Raw genomic sequence first — 22,975 nt, forward strand, 5'->3', positions numbered from 1 at the left:
CAAGTCCAGTCCCCTGCCCTCATGGCAGGACCAAATACTGTCAGGGATGGTGAAATCTGGTCTCCCACCATGAAATGGGGTCTTTTGTGCACTTTGACCTGTACGATACAGACTTCACAAGGGGAACCTGTGTTTTTCAAATTAGGCATCCTCCCCCAAAAGGAAATGGCAAGATTATTTTAGGGGGGCCCGGTATTGGCACCCTTATGCTGCCTTCAGAGCTGGGCAGCTGGAAAGTAGGAGCTGTTGGTTGGGCACCCAGCTCTGAAGGCCGCGCCCCATTTGCAGCAGTGCAGAAGTCATTGTGGCAATACCTCCCATGCCACCCTTCCTTCCGCACTGCTGCTTTCTGGGCTGGGGGGCCAAGATGCCAGCAGAGGGCACAGCCCTGCAGGCAGGGGTTCCGTCCTCCGAGCTGGGATCTCCGCCAGCAGCTGCCAGCAGCAGCACAGCAGTAAAGGTAGCAGGACCACACCCCCAAGAAAAACCTAGCCACCCCACCCCCCAACTCCTTTTTGTGTCAGGATCCCTACAATTACATCACCATGAAACTTAGTTAGTCTGTACAGAATAAACTTAAAAAACAACAAATAGCCTGGTAGCACTTTATAGACTAACAAAGTGAGCTGTGACCACAAAAGCTCATGATACCATCTACAGTCACAAGTGTCAGTTCTGGTTGCTTGATCCTAATACACTTTTAATTTATTTCTGAGCCTTCTCACATCTGGGCGCATATCAGACACTGGGCCAGATGTGTGGAGGTGTATCCAAAGATTATCCGAAGTCCAATATCGCAAACTGAACAGTGCTGTTCTGCAACCTTCTGCAGCTCCATCAACTCCAAGTCAGTACATATTAGGAAGACTCTAATAGGCTGTGTCTAGACTGGCAAGTTTTTACTTGCCAGCTGTCTACACTGGCCGCTTGAATTTCTGCAAAAACACTGACGATCTCATGTAAGATTGTCAGTGCTTCTTGCGGAAATACTATGCTGCTCCCATTCAGGCAAAAGCCCTCTTGCGCAAATGCTTTTGCGCAAGAGGGCCAGTGTAGACAACACGGTATTGTTTTGTGCAAAAAAGCCCCGATTGTGAAAATGGCGATCGGGGCTTTTTTGCGCAAAAGCGCGTCTAGATTGGCACGGACGCTTTTCCGCAAAAAGTGCTTTTGCACAAAAGCGTCCGTGCCAATCTAGACGCGCTTTTCCGCAAATGCTTTTAACGGAAAAGCTTTTCCATTAAAAGCATTTGCAGAAAATCGTGCCAGTCTAGACGTAGCCATACTGTATTATGCTACTGTGGGCAATAATTACATTTTTAGTAGAAATTCAGAAGAAGATTGCAATGAAATATATCTGCAGCTGTGTTTCTAAGTTACAGAACTGTAGGGTTTGCAATTCTGTTTTCATCGGAACAACCTCATGTCATTATCCTACATTACGGACAAAAAGCCTTCAAAATTGAATTTGAAAGGCAGGATATAACTACACAACATGGGGTATGTTCTATAGGATGTACTCTGTGTTGTGTCCACAGTTTTCTAAAGTATTTTTCTTGTAGTGACAGTCTGGAGCAATGAGTAGTAACGCTTTCATCCTAAGGTTTTTCCAAAATATGTCAAAAGAGCTGATGCACCGTAAATAATAAACACATTGTTTTAAAAGAAAATACAAACGTTTCCTTCCTAAGTGGAGCACTTTGCATTTGTCTCTATTAAACAGGATGAAGTTTAATAAAGACAAATGCAAAGTGCTCCACTTAGGAAGGAACAATCAGTTTCACACATACAGAATGGGAAGCGACTGTCTAGGAAGGAGTACTGCAGAAAGGGATCTAGAGGTCATAGTGGACCACAAGCTGAATATGAGTCAGCAGTGTGATACTGTTGCAAAAAAAGCAAATATAATTCTGGGATGCATTAACAGGTATGTTGTGAGCAAGACATGAGAAGTCATTCTTCCCCTCTACTCTGCGCTAGTTAGGCCTCAGCTGGAGTACTGTGTCCAGTTCTGGGCACCACATTTCAAGAAGGATGTGGAGAAATTGGAGAGGGTTCAGAGAAGAGCAACAAGAATGATTAAAGGTCTAGAGAACATGACCTATGAGGGAAGGCTGAAAGATTGGATTTGTTTAGTTTAGAAAAGAGAAGACTGAGGGGGGACATGATAGCAGTTTTCAGGTATCTACAAGGGTGTCATGAGGAGGAGGGAGAAAACTTGATCATCTTGGCCTCTAAGGATAGAACAAGAAGCAATGGGCTTAAACTGCAGCAAGGGAGGTTTAGGTTGGACATTAGGAAAAAGTTCCTAACTGTCAGGGTGGTCAAACGCTGGAATAAATTGCCCAAGGAGGTTGTGGAATCCCCATCTCTGGAGATATTTAAGAGTAGGTTAGAGAAATGTCTATCAGGGTTGGTCTAGACGGTGCTTGGTCCTGCCATGAGGGCAAGGGACTGGACTCAATGACCTCTCGAGGTCCCTTCCAGTCCTAGGATTCTATGATTCTATGATGCTTTTCCTAAAGACTAAAGCAAGGCAGAGTTTATTGTGTTTTAAACATATATTGCAGCAAATCCTTGGACATCTACAGGCCCGATGACATGGGGAAGGGGCCTATGTGATTGAAAAGGGCCCAGAGGCCACAGTAGTGGCAGCCAGGGTTGCCACTGGGCCCCTTTAAATTGCTCGTGGTGGGCCACAGGCATGGATGTGTGAGCAGTGGGTGGGTGTCCCTCAGCTCCACTCCACCCGCCCTGCCCCCATGGCTGGAGCTGTGACTCCTCCACCCCATCCATTGACCAAAGAGAAAAGCTCCCCCCCCCAGAGAAGCATCCTGCCCGCCAGAGATGCCCCAGGCCAGCCACAGCTGTGCCTCCCCTCCCTTCCCCAGACCAAGTTGTTCTTCAGAGACGCGGTTCATATGCCCTGTGCAGGGTGTGGGGTGGCTGAGTCGCAGATGGTGCGGGGTTGGAGCTGGGAAGGAGGGGAGGGGAGGGGAGGGGAGGGGAGGCTACAGCTGGCTTCAGGCTCTTCCAGGCAGGTGGGGGAAAGGGGCTATGGCTGGCCACCGGGTCCTCAACGGGGCCATATCTAAGGAGCCCATTGTGCTCCACTGCCCTGGGTCACGCTGCTTCTCGCCACCGCAGCGAGTGCAGGAGGGCCCACGCCCTGCTACTGCCCCACACTAGGCCCCCAGTAATCTCCCAGGCCGCCTCGGGGGCCGCACACAAGTCAGAAGCAACAAGACACCCCTCACTGACGTGGTCCCTCACTGAGAAGCAGAAAGACACTCTCCACATTCCCCTCACACGCCATAGTCTAGCGGGGCCCAGGCGAGTCAATTTTGTGTGCTCCCGCCCTGCCCGTGAAGCGCCAGCGCGGACTCCCCAATGCTGAGCCTCGGGGGCCGGATCCAGGCAAGCCAGTGGCCGCATCCAGCCTCCGGGCCTGCGATTCCCCACCTCTGCTACAGTGATGGTGTGTTTTTGTGATGTGGGCACTCCGAAGGCTGGGCTGCCCACTCCTGTTACGAGACTCACAGTATTAGATGTTTTTCTGAAGGTCCCATCTCCTGGATTCACGGGACCATGTGAGAATCTCCGTTTTCATTTATAAACTGTTGCTAGTCCTCATAGTTGCTGCAAAAAGTCTGAAAATGTGACCTAAACATCTAAGAATCAATTGTCAAAGAAAAAGAACCCTACATCTATTATTTTCATTCATCATTAATTAATTATTATTATTATAAATCTTATGACTTTTAAAACAATTTCATGATTTTGGGGTGGTCGATTTGTGACTTTTGAACATTTGGGGTTGGCCTCTACTGCGCTTGTCAGAACTTTCAGCTGTTACTGTCTCTGGACTGAAATTGTATTTGAAACCAACCAGTAGGCACTTCTTGAATAGTTGAGATGTAACAAAACTATCACTATGGGCAGAGAGGTTTGCATAGAGAAACGTCCTAAATCTACCAGAGAAAGCTAAGCCACTTCCTTTGGGAGGCTTCATTGTCTTCTTCTAGCGGCATGTGCAGTATATTAATTATCATTATCATCATCGTTATATTTCAGGGTTTAATTTTTCTTCTTCCCGTTTTAGAGATTTACCATTGCGCTTGAGTGTGTAGTGTTGTAGCATATGTGTTAGTGTGAATTCCCAATGACAAACGTACTCTCAACTGTGTCTCATTGGCTCTATACTGCTAATGCTTAAAAGAGATTCTCCTTTTGTTTGTTACAGGCCTATTCTTCTGGACCAGGAGGATCTGAGTGCCAGCCCTACTGCTGTCATAAGGCTCTGAAACCTACTGTGCACAGCAGAATGATAGCTCTAACTATGGTGATCCTATGATTGCCCTTAGCTTTAAACTCCCTCCCGGAGAAGCCCTCCCTTGGTTTATATATTCATAGGCTGCATGGAGTCATTAGTTGCAACAGCCAACAAGTACTAACAGCCACCGGTCTGTAGGGTTGCTTTCAATTGCCGCTTCCACTACAATAACAGTTGAACCAACCCGAACATCTTAGCTTTTCACTGCCTGGCTGGGGCTGCCAAATATGACTGAGCCAGAGAAATCTAGTCTCAACAGGCTGGAAAGACAAACGTGAGAGGGGGAGGGGATCTGGGTTGTTTGGCTTGGCTCCCAGCAGCACACCCACATGGAAGCAGAAATCTTTCTTGCCTTAAAGGGGCAGCACCCTAAAGCCCGTGAGGGAAGCTTAGCTGGAAACGGATATGTACACATAACTGTCTTCAGGATGATGTAAGTGACTGAGCCATATTTAGGTGGAAGAATTCACATTTTTAAGCAGTAATCACCCCCTACGCCTTCCAGCTTTGCTTTTAGCAGTGAAAGTTGGCCGAGACTCAGTATCGAGGACCTGGTTGTTATATTCGGCAAATAGCAGCGCCATAAAGTCAACAGTGTCTTTATTCCAGGGTTTTATAACCATGATATGTTGTGCAGGCCAGAAGTATAACGGGGTTCAAAAAAGATGGAGATGAGTTCATGCAGGATAGGTCCCTCAATGGCGATTTAGCCAAGATGCCCAGGGGATACACACACACACCCTACATCTCTGACTGCCAGAAGCCAGGAGTGGAAGACACACACACACACACACACACCCACACACCGCCACACACACACACACACACACGACACTACATCTCTGACTGCCAGAAGCCAGGAGTGGACGACACACACACACACACACACATGACCCTACATCTCTGACCGCCAGAAGCCAGGAGTGGACCACACACACACACACACACACACACACGACCCTACATCTCTGACTGCCAGAAGCCAGGAGTGGAAGACACACACACACACACACGACCCTACATCTCTGACCGCCAGAAGCCAGGAGTGGATCACACACACACACACACACACACACACGACCCTACATCTCTGACCGCCAGAAGCCAGGAGTGGAAGACACACATACACACACACACGACCCTCCATCTCTGACCGCCAGAAGCCAGGAGTGGACCACACACACACACACACACACACACACACGACCCTACATCTCTGACCGCCAGAAGCCAGGAGTGGAACACACACACACACACACACACACACACAAAATCCTACGTCTGACCACCAGAAGCCAGGAGTGGATCACACACACACACACACACACACACACATGACCCTACATCTCTGACCACCAGAAGCCAGGAGTGGAACACACACACACACACACACACACACACACACACACACACACAAAATCCTACGTCTGACCACCAGAAGCCAGGAGTGGATCACACACACACACACACACACACATGACCCTACATCTCTGACCACCAGAAGCCAGGAGTGGATCACACACACACACACACACACACACACACATGACCCTACATCTCTGACCACCAGAAGACAGGAGTGGAACACACACACACACACAAAATCCTACATGTCTGACCACCAGAAGCCAGGAGTGGAACACACACACACACACACACACACACACAAAATCCTACGTCTGACCACCAGAAGACAGGAGTGGAAGACAGGTGGTGGGCACTCCTAATTGTCTAGTTCTGTACACGGCACCTGGAGCTCTGCTACTGGCCACTGGCCGAAAAAAGATCCTGGACAAGATTTTTTTGGCCCTGTTATGGCAGCTTTTATGTTTTGATCAGTCTCACTGTTTATACTCCACTATTATTACTATTATTTGTATTACAGTAGCACCTAAGGACCACATCCAAGATCTGGGACTCCCGGCGCTAGGCGCTGTACATACATAATAGTAGGACCGTACAACAAGAAATCTGCAGAGGCCTGGAGAAAGGAAGTGGGTTTTGTGCGTGCCTTTATATTTGCAATGTATACAGTGTCGAATCAGGAAAGGAAAGGGAGTGAAATAAAAAGCGATTAAACAAGAAGAAGAAGAGAGGAGGAAGCATTATCATTGTATGTGAGTTTGCTATCGTGCTAGCCACATTCCATCAACAAATTCTATTTCCCCAAATATGAAATCTTTACTTCCTTTGGCAGAAAGCAAAGAACCCAGCGATAACTAAGTTCATTTGTTTAATATTGTGTGTGTGGCACATCCAAAAGTGTTTTAAAGACATATAGGAAAGACAGATCCCTATGTTAAAAGAACTCACAAGCTAATGCCCTGATCCGGCAAAGGAATTGCCCACACAGTGCCTAAAACCCACAAAAGATATAGCTCCCCTTTGCACGATTAAACTGTCAGGCCCCAGTCTCCCAAAATTGAGTACCCTGCACACAGACTTTCTTTCTTGGCCCCTGTTTGCCTGTTTGCGATGTTTATTATGGGATAAATTGGCTTGTAAATATCAAAGGCACATGCAAATGTCTGACGTATCCAAATTACATATCTTACCTGGCAGGTTTAGGCCACAAAGTTGAGCCATCCTGCAGAGCCCGGCAAAGGAAGGAATTCCTGTGCATGCATGTTTACCTAGTGAAAAGCATAATGAAGGTGGTCATCATGGGATCAGGCAAACCCAGCCTTTTCCTTTGCTCACACGAAGCTTGTCAAATGATCAAGAAGCTCTGCACAGGCTGCAGAAGGAGCCCAGCTCTGAGGTAGCTCAGGGACCGACAAAGTGCCTTCCTCAGCTAGACACCTGCGTTCTCTTCCTTGTTTTGCCACAGAATTCCTCTGGGACCAGAGGCATAGAGGCATGTCACTTAATCTGCTTTTGGCTCAGTTTGCCATCTGTAAAATGGGAATAATAGCACCGTCCTGCCTCAATGGGTGTTGCAAGGAGACATACATTGAAGATGGGGCGGTGCACAGATACTTTGTTAATGACGGTTATTTAAACACATAGATCATACATAGATGGGGGGGCAGGCAAATTAAGGTTTCTCAGCACGTTCTGGCATTTCCTAACCCTAGAATACTCGACTTTGCAGCCTTCACATTTTATTAACCTTTGTGCACGTAATTTCCTAGGTTAAAAAAGCAACCGGAAACTCCCCAATGCGCCGTTGTATTGACAGCAGGATTGGAACCTTTCATTGCACTGCACAGACCTGGGTCACTTAAGCTAACAAAATGTAACTATCACAATAGTAGGTTGTCATCCTCTCCATGGACCAGCACTGGTGAGCTACAGACAGGATTTCACAGCTATTTGCTGACAGCAGAGGAATGTTACTTAGTAATCTGGGGCTCCATTCCAGGCTTTGAAGGGGAGAATGTTCCCCCCAAGCTTGATCCAGTCCTGTCTCTTCCCCACCTGTAGCTCTTCATCGCTGTCCCATCCTCCTTCTCTCCCCATTAGCCCCATCATCCCAGTCCCAAGCTTCTTGCCCACCGAGTCCCAGTCTCCCCCTTGTAGGGGCCCCCAGAGTTCCTTAGGGCTCCCCATCGCAGCTGCAGCCTGCCTCCCCACCCAGACTCATTGCCCAGTGCCCGGATCTCGTTCCCCTGGCCCGACTCCAAAACCGTCCTTTGAATTGCACAGAAGAAAGGCTGCACCGCGGCTTGCAGAGCCATGCGCACAGCGCGGGCTCCTTGCCCCTGGAAAACAGATCCCATGATTTAGGCCTGAGTGCCTATTTGCTTTTCCCACATACAGCAGGATGCCTTCCTGGCTCCTCAGTGGGAGTGATGCGGAGCTGGCAGCGCAAGATGGATGAGCTAACCCAGCCGATCTTCTCCTTCCCTAACTCCCCACAGACGGCTCCGTCTCTGTGAAAGCCCCCTCCAGCTTCCCTGGCCTTGGTCCTACACCTCCCCTTGTGGTTTTTGTTCGGGAACATTTGTTTGCCACGTGCTAAATTGACAACTCTCCAGAGGCTAAATTAACCACGGTCACTTTTTTGCCAAAACACACACACACACTCTCTCGCTCTCCCTCTCTTCTTCCACCCTCTGCCCAGTTCCCTTTTTATTCTTTGGCCAGCACCAACCCAGAGCCTCCTAGTGCTAGATGACTGGTACTGATAAAGTCTCAGAGGGCTTGCCCTGTGAGTCTGCAACTTTAAAAACGAGTAACCCTGTGGCGCCTTCGAGACGAACACAAATAGATAGATTCCATCATGAGCTTTCGTGGGCAAAACCCACTTCCTCAGATGAGCAGGGAGGAAGTGGGTTTTGCCCATGAACTACAGCAGGGGTGGGGAACCTCAAGTCCAGGGGCTGGATGCAGCCCCCAGCTTGCCTGGATCCCCCCTGAGCACTGGGGAGCCCACACTGGCACTCCAGCCCCCCGCTGCCCCACCACGGGGCCGGAGCACACAAAATCGGCTAGGCTGGGCCCCCTAGGCTCTGCTGTGTGAGGGGAATGTGGGGAGTGTCTTTCTCCTCAGTTGGGGACCACGTCAGTCAGGGTTGAGGGGTTTGGTTTTTTGGTTTCTTTTTGCTTCTCATTTGTGTGCGGCCGCTGACTCATTTTTCTGTGGGTCAGTGGCCCCCAACCCGAAGGAGGGCCCCCTCCCCTGTGCTACAGGACTACTCGTTAGTACTGATAATGCCCTATGGCTGTACTCTTGGGAAGTTACTTGACCTGTCTCGACTGTCTCCTCTCTCTAGTTCCGTTGCCTGTTTATCCTCTTTCTTTCTCTTTCCAGACAGCGGACCTGGGTTCCTCGCTCTGTCCTGTAGCTGCCTGCCAACCTGGCTCCAAGACATCTGTCCCCTCAGCATTTCCTCCCCCGGTCCACATTCCAATTCTTAGTGCATCACCTCCCTTCCCTATTCCTTCCTGAGGGCTGCCCTCTCTCCTCCTCGCCCAGGTGTGCAGCTTCCCTGCTGACGCCCCCTGTAGCCCCAATTTGTTCCTCTTCTGGGATACCCCGATCGCTGCAAAAGTGGGGAAGCTAAACGAGCTGACGTGACTCCAGCTGGTAGAGATGAAATCTGTGGGAACCGTGCCTTTCGTTAGCGATTGTAACACTAGAAGACTTACCCAGCGCGGCTCGGGTCCTTCAGGGCATGTGGCTGGCAGTGTGTGGGGAGCGCAGGAGTCAGGCCAGCGGCATGGGGATGTGAGGGGCTCAGGGGAGGAGGCCAGAGGTGTGGGGGAAGCAGGAGTCAAGGTTGGGGGTTGAGGAGGGGCTCAGGGCAGGGGGCTGGGAGGAAGGGCAGCTCAGGGGGAGGGAGTGGGAGGCTCAGGGCAGGGGGTTGGCCACCACCTTCTCCCCATATCCAGCCTGGGTTGGGGAGGCACATCCTGCCCTCCAGCACTCCCTGGGGAGAATTAAGGGGGGGACAGACCTCCCACTGGTGAGCCCTGCACCCATGCCAGGAGAGGGGCCGCCCAGGCCTCTCACCAGCACTCCCCTTGCCCAGGCCTTGGGCAGCGGGCGGGATAGGGCAGGCCGGCGCTCCCTGGGCTTCTCTCCAGCCGGCCGCACAGCGCCCGCTGCTCCTCCTGAGTCCTCTGGCTCATGCCACGCACCACCGCCAGGTGAGCGGCAGCTGGGCACAGCCAGCGGGGAATGGGCAGCTGGGGGATGGGATGGCAGCAGGAGCTGGTGCGGAGCCCCCAGGCAGGGCGCTGGCTGGGGCTGGGGCTGCCACCGGAGCCGACACGCAGCGCACAGCTGCTAAGGCACCGCAAAATGTGGGGCCTCGTTTGCAGAAGCAAAGGGAGGGGCCTGTTTATCCAGAAACATGCCACTGCCGGGTCCCCGTTCAGTCAATTGCTGCCCTGGGTGCATGAGCTCAGCCTCTGGTTTTGAAGGGCTGACTATGCCACGATCCATGAGGGCCCCTGTCTGGCGGCGTCTGGCCACGTAAATAGAAGCGTTTTGCTCTCACTGTGTCTCATCGATATTTCTGTGGGGTCCTTCTCTTTGGCGTGCGCCAGGCCCCATGTCCCTTCTGGCGAAGAAGGGCGAATGCACAGGTCCGGCAGAACCAGGCAGCCACAAAGGTGTGATGTGAGATTTCCCTTCTTCCCGAGAGGCAGAGAGTGCTGCTGGGCCTCGCTAGCCCAGGAACGGTGTTATGTTAAAGCAAGGGTGGGGAGCATAAGGCCTGGGGGCCAGATCTGCCCCCCTGCCAGCTTGCCTGGACCTGGCCCCTGTGGTTTGGGGCTCCCCCCCACAACCTCCGTGCCTCTCGGGCCGGAGTCAGGCAAGCCAGAGCCAGCTCTGACCCACGGGCTCTGCCTAGGGGGGAGAGGAAGCGGCTCCATGCGCTGCCGTTACCCCTCCTCCCAGGCTGGTGCAGTAAAGCGCTGCCTGGAGACTTTTTCCTCACAAAATCTACCCCCAGCTCGAATAGGCTCTGCTGTGCGAGGGGCCAGTGGGGGAGGGTCTTTCTGCTTCTCAGCTGGGGGCCGCGTCAGCGAGCTGGTTTGGCTTTTGCTTCTCACGTGCGGCTTCTGTGGGTCCGTGGCCCCCACACAGAAAGGTTCCCCGCTCCGGCTTTAAAGATAGAATGCGGTGAAATCTCACTGGGACATCTTGGGAGCATCAGACTCAGTCCTGTGTGTCCTTCCGAGAGCGGAGCAGGGTTATAGTCTCCGTTCTGGCGGTGAGCCGGGACGACGATAACGCTGGGGGAAGCAAACATGTTCTGATTCGTTTCCACAACTCAGCGCCCAAAACATGGGGAGACGACACATTTTGCCAAGACAGACACATGGCACGATCAGGCTACAGGCAGTGACTGGACTTTACTGAGCGCTAATTAACCCTTTCCTACCTGTCACGCACTAGGACAATGGAAACGTCCGACCTGGCCTTGTGGGTAGGGCATGGTAGTGTTTTCCTTTTCCAGCTCTGCAATCTTATCGTGGCATCAAGCAGCACATGGTCACACATCTAATGAGTCACTTTCTCAGGGAGAGCTCATCAGTGACTGTTCAGTGACCTTGATTTGCAGAACACCATCATGTGGCGAGTGGGTATTGCGGCGTTCGGTGTGCGGGAAAGCAGCGCATGCAGTTACCAGCAGTAGCCATGTAGCAAGGCAGACACATAACGTGAGCAAATGTGTGAGCAAGAATGTTATCTCGTGGTGAGACCACGGAGCTGAAAAATCAGGCGATGTTCTAGGAGTTATCAGATAGCGCTATCTCCAGGGTGACAGACAAGGCCTCATTCTCCAGTCACTCACAGGAGTACATCAGGAATGAAGTATGACTTAAGTCAACAGTGCTACCTCAGAGTAAAGCCACAGCAAGATAAGAACAAACCCCAGAGTCTTATGTCCACACTGCCACTGACATTTTCCATGGCCTTGGGCAAGTCACTTGACCTTTCTGAGTCTTGAGGCTGGTCTTCACTAAGAGTATGTCTACACTGCATGGATATTTCGGGATTTCTTGACAAGCCGCTCATTATTTCAAAATATTCTTTGAAATAACAGGTGCGCTATTTTGGCATCCTGCCAACCCTTGTTCCACAAGGGTTAAAGGATATCTCTAAATAGCACTTTTTTCACAATTTGGTGCTGTATAGACATGCCAAATTTCGAAATACAGGCAGTCCCCGGGTTACATGGATCCGACTTACATCGGATCCCTACTTACAAACGGGGTGAGGCAACCCCGCACTGGCTGCTTCCCCCCCAGCAGACCAGGGAGACGTGAAGCTAGCGCCCCCCCCCCCCCAGCAGACCAGGGAGACGCGGAGCGGCTTTTCTCAGCAGACACCTCAGCTTGAGAATAAAGGACTGAGGGAAGTGAGGTGTGGGAGAATAAAACTGAGCTCTGGAGAAATGTTTGGCTAGAGTTTCCCCTACAATATGTACCAGTTCCGACTTACATACAAATTCAACTTAAGAACAAACCTACAGTCCCTATCTTGTACGTAACCCGGGGACTGCCTGTAGCCTATTCTGAAATTCAGTCGCAATAAGATATACAGTTTGCATAGTGCAAATTGCATATCTTATTTCGAGTTTAAGGGTGCTGTGTAGATTCACCCTAAAACTCCAAGTCAACCTAAATTACGCTACTGCAGTTACATAAGTCTACACTGTGCTGTGTCAATGGAAGATGCCATCCTGCCAATTCACCTTGCACTTCATGGGCAGGTGGAGTACAGAAGCTGACAGAAGAGCACTCTGCCATTGACTTAGGTTGCCTTCCCCAGACCTGCTAAATTAACTCCGCTGCATCAATCACAACAGTACCAATTCAGCCATCAAGCCCTCAGTGTCCTCATCTATGAAATGGGCGTAATAATTCCCTATCTTTGCAGAGGGGCTGATAACCCTGACCTGCCACAACAGAGTTAACAAACGTGCCATCAGTGCTTTGAGAAAGGATTCTGATCTCCTGACTCGCTGTCCCACCCTGATTAAAAGCCAGCAACATTACACATTTATACTGACACAGCACTGGAAGGGCATTCCCAGGTTGTGCTAGGAAATGAACCAGAATAACATAAGAGGGATATAAGATCTCCTTGCCAGCCATTCTCTGTGCACCATTATAATTACATGTTACAATGAAAACAGACTGTGCTAGTGGGAGCAAGAAATAACCTCCACAGAGCTGGTGTTTGGAAAGTGCAAGCTCCTTTTGTTTACTCCTCTCCTAATAGCTCCACATTAGCCAGCTGTTCCTGGGAAGAACCTCGCACCTTTTACCAGTCTTCCCTGCAGGCTGGATTACCATGCACAGCCACACGTAAGCCAGCCGTGCCAATGGTCAGCTAAACCAACAGAGTCAGTTCCAGCCAGCAACAGCGTCTGACGATCTGCTGACTCAGGCGCTCGCGTCCTGTCCTGTGACTAAGAGGAAGACATGCAAGGAGGCTGTGATTACAGAAGGGGAGGAAAACACTCACTTTGTAACCCAGCGGGCTGTTGTGACACATTTTCTGGGGGGAATATAGGAAATTTCACCGGGGTGAGATACAAGGGCTGCACACACCCTGGGTTGCTCAGCTCCTTGTTCTGACACACCCAGAGGCAAGGCCCTGTGCTTGACAACACTGTGAAATAGACACCAGCCGAGGAAGAGCCTGATCCAATTCAATGGGACACTTCCCCTCGAGATCTCTGGCGTCAATCGTTATTATTGAACACTTACATTATGGTAGCGCCTAACGGAGCCAGGGGGGCGGGGCTACACTGGAAGCTTGGATCAACCCCAGAATGACACCCAAGGGTGTGAAAAATCCACACCCTAGCAAAACGTACCAAAGCCAGCATCAACCCCCACACAGCCAGCGTTAGGTCAACTGCAGGACCCTTCTGCTGGCCTCGCTACCGCCTCTCTGGGAGGTGGCTTAAAAACAGCAACAGAGGAAGCCCTCCCAAGGTAGCGTCTATATTGGGGTGGGGAACCCAAAGCATCTGGCCCCTTGCTTGCCTGGATCTGGCCCCTGGGGCTTGGCACTCCCCCCTTGCCTTGGGGAGCTTGCACTGATGCTCCAGCCCCCTACAGTGTCTCCCTCTGGGGCCAGAGCCCACAAAATCTACTAGCCTGTCCCCCCCCCAGGCTCTGGTGTGTGCAGGGAATGTGGGGAGTATGTTTCTCCGTCTCAGTCGGGGGCCATGTCAGTGATAGGGATGCCAGGTGTCCAGTTTTCACTCAGTCTGGTAATTGCGTCTTCTGACCAGTAAAAAAAAAAAAAAGCCAGAAAATACCGGACAATTAAAATGTCCGGTATTTCCTGTTATTCTCAGATGGAAGGCCAATGGGGACATTTTCCCCTCGCCGCGTCTGGCGGGGAGTGTGGGAATTTAAAGGCACATCGCCCTTTTTTTTTTGCTCAACAAGTTTGGTCTCCTTTTTTTTTTCCTCCTCCCTCAGTGAATTTTTTCCCTGCCATGTTCAGGATTTTTAGTGAAAGTATCTGGCAACCCTAGTCAGCGAGGGTTTGCTTTTGGGTGGGTTGGTTTTTGGGGGAGGTTTTTGCTTGTCATTTGGGTGCGGCTCCTGACTGATCTGTTTGTGGGTCAGCAGTCCCTGAACCAAAGCAGGTTCTCCATGGGAGCTGCAGTCGCCTTTCCAGTGTAGACAAGCCTTCAGTTGGAGGAGCTAGGTGTGGAGCGCTCTCTGTGCCCACTCAGGCACACAGGCAGAGCAGTGTGTGCGTGGGGGTGCATTAGGAGGAGCATTGCCAGCAGATTCAGAGAAGTGATTATTCCCCTTTATTCGGCTCTGGTGAGGCCACACCTGGAGTATTGCGTCCAGTTCTGGGCCCCCCCCCACTATAGAAAGGATGTGGACGCATTGGAGAGGGTCCAGCGGAGGGCGACCAAAATGATTAGGGGGCTGGAGCGCATGACCTATGAAGAGAGACTGAGGGATTTGGGTTTGTTTAGTCTGCAGAAGAGAACAGTGAGGAGGGGATTTGATAGCAGCCTTCAACTTCCTGAAGGGAGGTTCCAAAGAGGATGGAGAGAGGCTGTTCTCAGTAGTGATGGATGGCAGAACAAGGAGCAATGGTCTCAAGTTATAGTGGGAGAGGTCCAGGTTGGACTTTAGGAAAAACTATTTCCCTTGGTGGGTGGGGAAGCACTGGGATGGGTCCCCTAGGGAGGGGGTGGAATCTCCATCCCTAGAGGTGTTTAAGTCTCGGCTTGACAAAGCCCTGGCTGGGTTGATTTAGTTGGGATTGGTCCTGCCTTGGGCAGGGGGCTGGACTTGATGACTCCTGAGGTCTCTTCCAGCTCTATGGTTCTAAGACCAGAAGAGTAAAGGGTGGGGTCGTGGGATGGACTGGCAGGGCTGTGAGAGGGGCTGGCACGGTCGCGCCTGCCCTTTAGCTGGGCCCAAGCCTGTTTTACGAGTCCTTCCCTGTCCTGCTTTCCTGTCGAAGGCCCCGCTGGAGAAGGAAAGCCTGGAGGAAGATACTGACGCTCTGCTGCATCCCCCTCTCTCGCTGTGTTTAAAGCCCGATGGCAGCAGAACTCAGCACTCGGGGGAAGCATCTTCCTCGTAACGACAGACACAGGAGAAAAAAAGTACGAGCCTTCTTGTAAACAGGAACGTTCCATGTCGCGCGCTGCCTTCCTGCCTCCAACGGCTGGTGTCAGCTCCCGCCTGTGCCCTGGGTGAATGCACGCCCGCCGGCTGTACCGTGTCAGCAGGGTGCACCTGTCCCCCAGGGTCAGGGCAACGAAGCGGAAGGCTGCCAAGCTGAAACGGGAATGAATCGATTACTAACCACGGCTTCCTGAAGTCGCCCTCCCTACAGCACCGACCGGAGACCCTTTGCAGCTTGAGGATTTTCCGGGAGGCTAAAATGTGCTCAAGATGTGCATCCGCTGGCTCCGGGGAGAACAGCAAGAGCTGCCGTCGAGGGCAGAATTTGATTGCTAGAGCCCCAGGCTTCCTTTGACTCCCCAGAGAGAGGGATGGGGGGCAGTTCTCCTTCCTTGGCTGCTCCCAGACTCCCCTAGAGTCTGTGGATGGGCTGCAGGGGTCTGATCGGGCAGTGAGGTCGGGGCTGGACACTGAAGTTTTCTTGCTCAGCTCCACCCATGGGAGGCCGGCAATGTAGGCAACGGAAGGCACAGCCTTCCCAAAATTGCCTACGCACCCCGGCCACCCTGCGGCGCAGTATCCCAGCTCTCCAGCCACTAGGGAGGGCTGGGACAGTGGTACAGCAGCCCTGCTCCCTGGCTACCAGAGAGGGCCAGGGCCAGGGCTGCAACATGGCTCTCCAGGTGGCCAGGAAGGACAGGTCTAGGGGTGGGCGGAGCTTGGCTCCAGGGGCAAGGCCTCATGCCAAAGGGGCAGGGCAGGGGCTTGCCTTCCCCAGCTGGGCTTCCACCCGCCACCCATGGCTCCACCCCTTCCACCTCCCCGCATTGTGGAACATGCCCACCAGCTGCCAATGGGCAGACAGGCCCTCCCGTGCCCATATGGATTTAATATCCATACCCATTCTCAGAGGGGCAGCGCACCTAAGAACATCAGAACGGCCGTACTGGGTCAGACCAAAGGTCCTTCTGGCCCAGTATCCTGTTTGCCGACAGTGGCCAGCACCAGGTGCCCCAGAGAGTGTTGACCGAAGACAATGATCAAGCGATTTGTCTCCTGCCATCTCTCTCCAGCCTCTGACAGACAGAGGCCAAGGACACCATTTTATCCCCTGGCTAATAGCCTTTTATGGACCTAACCTCCATGAATTTATCTAGCTTCTCTTTAAACTCTGTTATAGTCCTAGCCTTCACAGCCTCCTGCAGCAAGGAGTTCCACAGGTTGACTACACGCTGTGTGAAGAAGAACTTTCTTTTATTAGTTTTTAACCTGCTACCCATTAATTTCATTTGGTGTCCTCTAGTTCTTCTATTATGGGAACTAATAACTAACTTTTCTTTATCGGCCCTCTCCACACCACTCATGATTTTATAGACCTCTATCATATCCCCCCTCAGTCTCCTCTTTTCTAAACTGAAAAGTCCCAGTCGCTTTAACCTCTCCTCATATGGGACCCGTTCCAAACCCCTAATCATTTTAGTTGCCCTTTTCTGAACCCTTTCCAAGGCCAAAATATCTTTTTTGAGGTGAGGAGACCACGTCTGTACACAGTATTCAAGATGTGGGCATCCCATAGTTTTATACACCTGATGCTCCCATGGACTTTGTCCACAAAGAGGTAGTAACACAAAATCCTTTCACAGCCACATAGCGGGAGGACCTGTAAGGCCGACAGGCAGAATCCAACCTGGGACGCTGCACCACACCCAGTAGGTGTGTGGGTTACAGACACATGGGTCCCGATTGGTCTGTGACCCTGGAAACAGACGTCCCAAGCTGATACGGGAACGGAGCACCACGTAATCACAGCACACAATGCTAACCCTGAAAATTAAACTTGCTTGGTGTAGCCGACAGAAAAACCAACTCACATGGGAAAACTGCACTGGACTGTGTATAAAAGTGGCACATATGCCACGCAGTCGTGTTTGAGAGTGGACAGGGAAGCGCCATGAGCACTTGGGCAGCGGCAGGTGATGTGTAACTTGTCCACTGAACAGGATGCAAAAGAATGTGATGAGGTGGACAATAGCTTGGAGTGCACCACCTGGGGACAAATCCCAGCATGGCACCACAAGTACATGCACCATGCAAAGTCCCATTAGCGCTGAGTGCTGGATGGTGAAACTGGATGTTACTGAGAGACTGCAGACACCAGCTGACCGGGTTCACAGTGTGGTCCCTTAATAAAAACAAACCCATTGGGAATTTGCATCGCTCCAAAAGGTTTGAGCGAGGGCCTCACATGCAGGCCCTAGCACATGTGAACAGCTGGCGAGGGGATGCCTTGATTTCAAAATACAGAAGCATCGTCAAGGATTTTGGCAGGTCGGACGTGATGCAGAAAGTGCAGAACTTTGCCCCCTCTGCCTCCCTTTGGCAGCGATACGTTTAAACAGCTTCCCTTTGGGATTTCTGCGGCACCGGGTGCGCCAAAGCACCCTGGGCCAGATCAGCAAGGGCAGGCTTCCTTACGGAAGGTTTGCAGATTTCACTGTGCAGAGAGAAAGAGCCATGAACAGCACAGGAATTGGTGCTGGGGTGGGCTAAACGAGCTTAGCTACCCAGGACGGTTAGTGACACAGGTGCTTGACTGGACTCCGGCAAAGTGGAAGCAGTTGTGCAAAGAGAAAGACCGGGTGCAAGGAAGCTTTACAGAGATTCAGGAGCATGTTAATCCAGCTAAGCCATGGCACCCCTGGTCTGTGCTTGAGCACACCTCGAACGCTGCTAGCAGGGCTCCCAAGCAGCACCAGTGACACCGGCCCAGGCAATCCCAGGAGCCCAGGAGCAACAAGCAGAGGCTCCGAAAAGCACTTCCACTTCTTAGCCTCCCGTCAGGCCACTGCGGAAGAAACTTATTTTGGAAACACAAAGTGGCCATGTGATCAGAGTGCAGCAGGAGCACCATGGGGTAAGGAGATCTAGTCTCCTGGGAGTGACTTCTTATTGCCCTGGGCCCCACAGGACTCACACTGTTCCACAGGGGCAGACCCCTGGCCTCCAAGACCATGAGACTGGGTCTTCTGCACCAGCAAACCCGTATCACAGGAGAGGGATGTGAATCTGTTGTAAGCCCGACCCGTGTCAGGTAACTGGCTCCAGCAAAGGAGGGCAGGCGACTGGACGTGATGACCTCCAGAGGCCCCCTAGAATTCTATGACCCATCTGTTCCCAGCACCCCTGTGGGTCAGACTGTACATTGCAGCTCAGTCTTGTGCTGTAACCACGATCCCAGCCTTCTTCCAATTGTAGTAGAGGAAAGAGCTACATTTCCACAGCCAGGTGACCCAGGGAAGTGCCCTGGACTCACGCACCTCCAGGTGTCCCAGGTCACGAGAGGCCTGGCTGTTTGGTCTCCACAGTGTTCCTTTGTGTGATCTTTCATGCCTCTCTGCACTCGCTCTATGCCAAGAATGTGCCAGGCTCTCTGGCACTGGAAAATCGAAGTGGGTCTAAATTCCAAGCTGCTTTGTTTGTTCAGGTGTAAATAAATACGGCCCGTGTGATAAATCCACTCACTGAAGCAGGCCACCTGAGAGGTTTCGAGCACTCCTGGCTTGCAGGGAGTGACTGAGCCTCTACCAGCAAACACGCTGCCTCTCCGTGTTTCCAGATGTTATTTGCGGCTCAGTTCAAACGTGATCAGTCATTCCCAGGAAATTTTATTGCCGGCGCATCCCACCCACCTCTTCTAATCTCCCAGGAGCTACAAAGAAAGCACCGCTGCCGACTTTCCTCAGCTTGAAAGGGGGGAAATGGGACGGATCCCAAAGAAACTCTCTGCTCCTCCCCAGCAGAAGTGGCAAGTACAAGCCTAAAGGCAGAAGGGAAATGAAATGGAGCTCGCTGTAATAATGCCCTCCCATGGAAACCCGTGTAGCTTTTCTTTGGCATTTCCACTTTGACTGCACTGTCGCTGAATGATGCCAGACCATGCCAGGACCTGGAGTCCTGCATCTATCCCCAGACATCAGTCATTCAAGGGACAACCACTAGGGAACAGAGGAGACCTTCACTTCCACTGTGTGCTCAGCTCTTGGTCTAGTGCTAGCAGGGCCGCTCTCTTCTGCGACAGAGACCTCCCCCACTCAGATAGGGCCCCAAACGAGACTGTATTGTCACTGACCTTGGGCCGGATTCCAAACAAGGCCCGACAGATGAAAGGAAGGGGGAAGATGCTCAAGGACCCTCCTTGAGATTTCCCCATCCCTCAGTTTCTTGCAGGTTGAATAACTAAAATTTCCAGCCTTTCTGGACACAATTAAAGGTGAAGCAAAGTGCTCCTCTAAGTCTGCAGAGAGGAGACTCAGGTGATATGTTCAGAGAAAGGTGTGAATTGCCTCATGCAGTGTGTTGCGTTAACTCTGAAACCTAATGATGCCCACATTATTCAATGTTTCGTTGCTGAATCTTCTGAAAGAAACATCCCATGTGGTACTTCATTCCCTGAACATTTTAGATGAATGTTTATACCTTGCCTATGTCTCTCAGACTGAGTCTCTTAGTATCCTCCTAGTGCCCCACCTGTCCTCTATGGTGTTGTGCAAGGCTTGGATGCCCTGTCTGCTGTGATGGAAGAAGCTCATTTTCCCAGTAGCTTTCTGGTGGCTACGGAGAGAATCAATCAAACCAAGAACCCAAAGAGAGGCCGAGCAAACAACCCCCTCCCTTGAGGAGAAGAATGGCCTAGTAGTTAGAGCAGTTGCCTGGGCCTTGGTTTGAGTTGCTGCTTGTCCATGACCTGTGACAAATCTGACTCTGTTCCTCGGTGCCCCATCTGTGCAGTGGGGAGACCAGCATGGTCCTGCCTCGCAGGGAGGTAGTGAGCTCAGCTCTAGTGGAGATTACGAGGTGCTCAGGGAGGATGGTAACAGGGGCTGCGGAAATGCAGAGAGAATGTCTCCTTATGGTGCAGGTGCCTCATGCTTCCAGCCTTCCTCCAGGTGCCCGAGCGGGGAGTGGCCTCTCTGTGTGCTGGCAAAGTGCCAGCCAACGCAGAGACGGGGGAGGGGGCCAGGTGTCTGCGCTGGGAATCATTAACCCAGGTATCTGCGATGGCTGTGCCTGGCTCTCTGTGCATGGGTGTGGGTGCAGCCCGGACCGGCTAAGACGCACCCACAAGCCCCAGGAACATTCACAGCAACGACAACAACCAAAGCTATCTTGCTTGCTCCAAAGAACTGTTGCTTCTAATTATACGCTGGCATCAAAGTCTCCCTCTGACTTCTAGAAGCCTGACTTCGGAGATAAGCTGTGAAAGTCCAGGCCGCCCTCCCAGGCTACGCCACACCCAGGGACTGCTGCCGGAAAAGGAGCTGATTCTGAACAGGAGGAGAAAGTCTGCAGGAGGGAAGCTGAAAAGATGTGTGCACTTAGGGAAGGACGGTGAGAGAGCGCGTCTCTGCATAGGCCTGCCAGCGACTCTCCATACAACCTTGGTCAGATCCCTTAGCTTTTCTGCAGCTCCATTCACATGGCTGTAAAGTGGTGCAACCTGGTGGAACTCACTGCCACAGGCGCCTCCTGCTGGTCACTCTGGGAATTAGCTTGTCATCATCCTTTCAGCTGGTGTCACGCCTGCTGTTACTTGTTATTCTCCACCATCTAGACCTCATTCAGGGCATTCCAAAGAACTTCAATGACTGGGATTGAGCCCAAATCCTTCTGCCCTAGGATCACAAGACCCAGCCACGTGAGCTAGTGGAGAATCTCCATCAGCTAGTGGCAGTATAGGACCGATGACACACCTTTGAACCGTTCTGATTCCATTCAATGGAGGGCAGTGGTGCACATACACACTACCCTTCTCTTACTAGCTTCAGAAAATTGCCAGGATTAATTTATTAATGGAATAAAGTGCCATGTGGTCCTCGGGTGGGGGGAGTTGCAGAAGGTGACAAGTTTGTTATTAAGTGGCAGGAATGGCTGTAAACAGCATCCCTTATATAGTCTCTAGCTCCCCTCCACCTCATCTGACCTGTACATGGAACAGAGAGTTTCGTCTATCAGTTGCAAGTGTAGACAAAGCCTCAAGAAGCTACAACGGCCTGAGAGAGATTTTGTAGCTTCTTGAGGCTTTGTCTACACTTGCAACTGATAGACGAAACTGTCGCTTACAAGTGTTTAAAGCTTCCCCTCTCCCCACCCCAAACGACAAAAGTTTTGTCGCGGCAAGTGCGGCTGTCAATGCCGCGCTGTTGGCAGGCGCGTGGCATTCACATCCGGCGACCTTCAGCAGCAGGGCTGTGTGGACAAAGCCTTAGTGAAGCTCTTGGCTGGCTGCTGTGTGTCACCTGGAAGGGAAGTAGCGAGAGTCTACTGGCAGCGAGCGCTGAGGTGAGGTTGGATTTTTGGAATCCTAGGCCGTCGGCCTTAGGAGCCGGCCCTGCCTGGGACGCAGGGGAATGAGATGATGGCAACCAAGCCCCCAAGAACCCGTAAGCTCCTTTCTGGTGGCTTTGCTGCCATGCAGGAAACAGCTGTCAAGGGCCCTCCTGAGACTAGGGACACCCAGAATTACTGTGGAAAGACCCCCTTTGGAGCCCTGGCTCTGGACAAGGTGTACGGGCAACAGTCCCTCTGATCTGATGGTGCTTTGTAGGCAGGGCAGCTGACAGATGTGCCGACCTTCAGCAAGGTGTGGGAGGGGGCTGGCTCCACGCTCCCAGAAGGGGAGGGGCCACAGGCAGAAGGTGTCATGATTATGAGGGTTAGCCAGCAGCCTGGGGATTAAGGGGTTAACTACACCTAGCCAGGTGGAGTGACCAATAGGAAAGTAGGTGGGACTTTTCAAACTGGGACAAAGGAATTTGGGGGTTTTTTTCTTTGTCCTTTTGTCTCTCTGAGGGAGTTCTCTGCAGCTACAGAGAGGGACAAGCATGTCTCTCTCTCTCTCTCTCCAAGACATCATTCTTCATTTTCTGTAAGTAGGGTAAAGTTTAGGTAGTTTCGTTAGGTTTTATTGTGTTATGGATTGGGTATGGGATCTGAGATCTGGCACTGCCTAAAAGATGTTTTGGCTTTTCTTTGTAACTAAGTTCTAGGCCCATGGAGTTTCTCCATGAGTATATTTTGTTACCTTCCTCTCTAGTCATTATACTTGCAACCAGAATATTGTTGTAATAATAAAAGTTCTTTCTTTTCTTTTATTAACCTGGCAGTGGTTAATGGTGTGCCCTGATTTTTGTTTTAGGGGGAAGATTTCCCAAATGATCCCAAAAGATTTCCCTGGTTTCTTTAGCAACATTTGGGTGGTGGCAGCGGAAGTTTTATTCCCAAGATCTAGGGTTTTTAAGATCTTGGGGGAAGTTTTATACCAAAGCCTGGTAGATAAGGCTTTGGGGTACACTTGCTGGCCCCCACTTCTGCATTTATCATGCCAGAGTGGGGAAGGAGCCATGACAGAAGGGGTGGGGCTGATGCTAACGTCCCCCTTCAAGCCCTTCAGTGCTGCCCGGCACTCCGGCGGCGATTTAAAGGGCCCAGGGCTTCAGCCGCTGTTGCAAGAGAGGCAGCAGCAACCGGAAGCCCCAGGCCTTCTCTGTGCGTATGTTTGAA

The sequence above is a fragment of the Pelodiscus sinensis genome, chromosome 3, assembly GCF_052426305.1.
Source record: "Pelodiscus sinensis isolate ZL-2025 chromosome 3, ASM5242630v1, whole genome shotgun sequence".
NCBI classification, from domain to species: domain Eukaryota; kingdom Metazoa; phylum Chordata; order Testudines; family Trionychidae; genus Pelodiscus; species Pelodiscus sinensis.